A 5,110-nucleotide genomic window follows, 5' to 3' on the forward strand; every position below is an offset into this window, starting at 1 on the left:
ATAACATAATTATTTTTTATAACATAAAAGTCTAATATATAGATTTTGCAGTTAATTGAGGAAAAAAGTAATGTGAGGAAGGTGTTACAGAATTTTTAGATTAGTATTAGTATAATTTGGATATAACTTCATATTATGTTACTGTTACTTGGTCCCGTCGCCTTGAAAAACTCAGCCATCTAAAAGTGAACAAAGAATTAATTTTGTCAGATATGAATTTCAATTCATTACATCGTAATACTTATTTGATTAAAACATGAACAATTTTTAAACAATAAAAATGCGTTATGTGCAAATAAATTATTTAAAATAATAATGTTTTTATGATTATAATTTCCATTAGACTACAAAATAATTATTGAGTATTATTTTTGATAATTAATACGTTCAGCTTAATGATCATTCACGCAATCAATAAATCAATTTTTTTAGTTGAATAAATCATTCATGCGAAAAATTTATTTTCTGGAATATTATAAATATAATACACAGCATCATACATATTATAATTATTATAAATTTATTTTAACCTTACTATGTAATTCAATTGAATGAAATTATTCTCAAACATTCTTTTTAAAAATTCGTTATTAAGAATACAATTCGTATATTGACATTTGAACCACCTTCAATAATTATTGATTATTATCTTAAATATGTAACAGTGTACATTTAATTACTACTTCAGCATGTATGCAATTATCTATTGTAATTTCTTACATTTTTTATTGCAAAATTATTATAGGCTCTAAATAAACAGCGATTTCAATGTAATTTAGACCCTAATTTGAAGCTTAAAGTGTCCTAAATCAGCCGTTTCCCACGTTTAGCGTCAAAGTAGGGTCTGTATATAAGGCACATTAGACCCTTTTTTAAGCCTTCTACTTCTTCTATGTAGGACTTGCAGCATCAAAGCAGGTTTTCTATGATTTCATACCAACATGGATGAATAAAAATGACATTTTGTTAATTACCAGAACAAATAAAATAGTATATGTGATATAAATATCAAGGAAATACGCAGTAGTTTCATAGATATATTCATCATATTATCTTTTGATCATGTCGGTAAAGCATAGTAAACTCAAAAATCCGCAAGTATTAAGAAACGAACCCGAGTTCGCACGCACGCACTGAGTATTTGCCAAACGCCGGACGCCCCAAACGATTGAGCTAACGGAGAGTATTAGGATGTCTTCGATAAAAATCATTAGCCCTTGCCCAATACTTCAAGGCCCAAAATCTTTTTAAATACCACACAATTATTTTAATAATTACTTTTTTCAAACATTCTGTGCCGTTAAATATTTTGAGCCATTTTTTAAGAGTTCAATATAAATGCATTCAGTTTTTTTTTAGAAATATTCACCGTTGTACAATTTAAAAGAACTTGAAGCTAGAAATTTGATTCTGTGTTATTTATTATTTAAACGAATAGAATGTAAAACTTGACGATTTTATCAACACTATTTCTTTTTTTCTTTATTAAGCAAAGACTAAAAAAACTCGTTCAGCATCATAGTTAATGCAATGACGCTAAGAGATGCAAATATTTAGTTCAAGATTAAGCCTAATATTCAGAAGGAAATAAGTCAACATCAACAATATTATTACTGGTTTTATAACGGAGTGTCTCGCGTCCCATGAGTTGTCAATTATTTTTCATACATTTAGCTTTTCTTATTCTCCAACATATATTTAAAGAAAATTTTAACAGGAAACATTTCCTCTCGGAAAGAAATCATTTTCCTACTAAATTAAGTGGCAAACACGTAAATAGTAATATTTCTTAGAGAAAGTGTTTCAGAGACTCTTAATTGATTAATTAGTAACAAAAATGATCAAACAATTTAAAAAATGGTACTCTTCTTTAGAAAAAATTACTTTCTTTGCGAATTCATGTTGCAAATAAATTAACCATGATAATATAAATAAAATGCAAGGACAATCAGTAAATTTAAATTATGATAATTATTAAATATATATTTCAATATACTTTTCAAATTTGTTAACGTATTTATAACATTTGTTGCTAACGTTAGATAATATTGTATTCTCATAATTTATTGTGATTGTTAATCACGTTCATGACTGTTGAATATACACGATTTAATTATTTATAAAAATTTTTATAATTATTTACTAATCGACAATATTTAGTAATTTTTCATGATGAATATCATTCTCATACAAATTTTCAGCATTTCCAGTTTGGAATAAATATTGTTCTGTGAATGAGCATTGCAAAGAAGTATTTAGTTATATAAAAGTAATTCACGACAATTAGGTTGAATAATGAACTAAATATTGTTGTTAACTGAGTATGAATGCAGTCATTAAGATGACTAATGAGTTAATTTAACCTGACTAACAAATAATTTTTAGTTTATTTTCATGAATAGATGCAAAATAGGGTCAATATTGAAGGGGAGGGTAAACAGCGTCAAAGCAGGGTCTTGAATATTAAGACTATAGCATCTACAGATTCAAAGTGGGGCCTCTAGATTGAAATGGAGTCAAAGTAGACTCTAATGTTTCATTCTCTAGGAATTAAAACTTTAAAGCAGGGGCTACAGGTTCAGATAGCGTCAAAGCAGGTTCTAATAAGGAGCTGCAAGTTCAAAATAGGGTCTAAACTTCGACTCGGGAATATTTTTTTAACGTTTATTAGAACCATAATTTTAGAAAATGTGAACAAAATCCTTAAAAATTGGAGTTCAATTTTTCTATTTTCTTTTCTCAGCTATATAGGACTAAAATTGGACAGTATTAATTTACTTTTGAAAAGAATCTTGTCAATGGACCCGAAGCCAGAAACTGTGGAAGAATTGTATAAAAAACATAGTAGAATAAGCGCATTAATTATGTCAACTGAGCGCAGCGATATATTAAATAATACAGAACGACAAAAGAAGTTAATAATACTAATTAAGTGAGTGGTGAATTTAATTTAGTAACTACAAAAATAATGCAAAATAAATTCTATTAAATTCCTTGCAAATATATTACACATTAAACATTGATATCTCATTTATATTTTTCTTTCAGACATCTTCATACGGAACTGTCTAAAATATCCTTCCAAGTAAATAAAATGTATCAAACCCAGATGACGATGATACTAATCGCTTTGCTTGCTTCTGTGACAGGATTTTTGTATACTTTGTTCAGTTTGGTTCTCTTTTTTGATAAGAGATTTCCCGAAAATTCTAGGATCATATTGTGTACGACAGGATGGTGTGTTAACTGCTTTTACAGACTTTTAAACATTAATTCTACTTGTGAAAACGTCAGCTCAAAGGTAATCAATGAGATTTCAAAGTACTAAAAGTTCATACTTTCTAACGTTCTTATTAGGCTTATTATTTCATTGATACCATTAGAACGCCATTTATCAGCAAAGTTTCTCATCTTTCAGACAATTCAATCAATTCAATCAATACTTTTTTCTTGATGAGACGTTTTAGGTCAGAAATATCAGAAATGTCGAGGTGAGCTATTCTCCTGAAACAAAGGGAAACCACAGTGTTAGGTAGATAAGATATCGACTACTTAGGCCGTTGCGCGGGAAAATGAACGTGCACGCTTCAGCTTTAAAGTAATGCATAGCTCGGAAAGGAGAAGACACTATCAAGTTGTTTTATTGTAATGAAAGATAAAACCATAAGGAGTAACTTCCACATGAAAAAATAACAAAAATACACGATCTCAAAACGCAAAATCAAAATTGAACATTTTTGACATTTTTTACTCGAAATTTAAATTATATGGGTAATAACTCTGATATTCCTGACCTGGAACCTCTCTAATGCGAAACTCCTTTCGATGGGCGCCTGCTATGTGCTTCACGAAATATTTTTTCTTTACATGCAGTCACGTAAGACGAGGGAAATTCTTTGTGAGATGAAAAATACAATTCAAAATGCAGAATTAAAAGAAGAGGTAATGTAATATGTTTGAATAAATTTCTATATCAGAAAAATAATTCCGTTTTCTTTTAAATTGACAGATTGAACAATTTTCTTTACAACTGACTCAACGGCCCTTGGTATTTACTTTGTGTGGATTTACTACATTAGACTACCATTTGGTCCAAGGGGTAAGAATTTAATTCATTTAACCGAATTTATAAAAAAAAATATACAAAATATCTAATCTAAGTATTATATTACAGTTTGTGGAAACACTGACGACATACCTTGTTTTATTGATACACTGTAGTCCAGAAATAAAAGGATGAGTAATTATAAATAAATGCGAACTTTTCGTATAAATATTTTTCGATGTACTACAAACTGTTGAATTAATAAAAAAAATGTTTGATAATTGACAACTTACATAGATTTCTTGTTATTTTCAATTATTACTTAAATTATTTGTTCCGTGAGTGAGGCAGTGTACGTAAAATATGTCAGGGCGTGCAATTTTTCTTTCTATTTTAATGTAACTATGAGATAATACGTATAAAATTAAATGTTTTAAGTAATTTTATACGTGTATAGTAGAAAAGTTTCAAATTTTTGAGCATGCCTAGGAAGCGCTACTGTTGGTTCTCGCGCTTCGCGTTTGATAATGTATTTACTTCACGCTACGCACACTGTCTTTTTATTTCCTCCACATTCATGTACAGACCTTTTAAAATTAAATGGCAAGACTTCGACAACTATCATTTGGACCTTGGGTCGTTTTTCCAGAAATTTAATTTAAAAAATTTTTAATATTATTTTTCACTATTAAAACCAAAAATACGCATCATATTACAAAATAATGAATAAAAAATGTGTAGCTCCTTTTTAGGTGAACAACTTTTGTTGAATTTTTTTTGTAGCGTGTGTCGTTTGTCCAAAAGGGTCTAACCGGGTAAGCATGGCAAATCGGTCAGATCTCGTATAAGGCTGAAATTAATGTGAAATGTTGATCCTGAGGTAGCAAAAAAATACGAAGAATTTCAACCTTCAAATTGCATTTTTTGGAAGTTATGGAGGGGGAAAAGCAAATCGAAAAAGAGGTTTTCCTCTAAAACGGCTTGACTGATTTTTATGAACAAAATATGTTATCGAGACTAATAAGACAATTTTCCAAAAAATTCAGGAGAATTTTATGGCCAAAA

The sequence above is a fragment of the Belonocnema kinseyi genome, chromosome 2, assembly GCF_010883055.1.
Source record: "Belonocnema kinseyi isolate 2016_QV_RU_SX_M_011 chromosome 2, B_treatae_v1, whole genome shotgun sequence".
NCBI classification, from domain to species: domain Eukaryota; kingdom Metazoa; phylum Arthropoda; class Insecta; order Hymenoptera; family Cynipidae; genus Belonocnema; species Belonocnema kinseyi.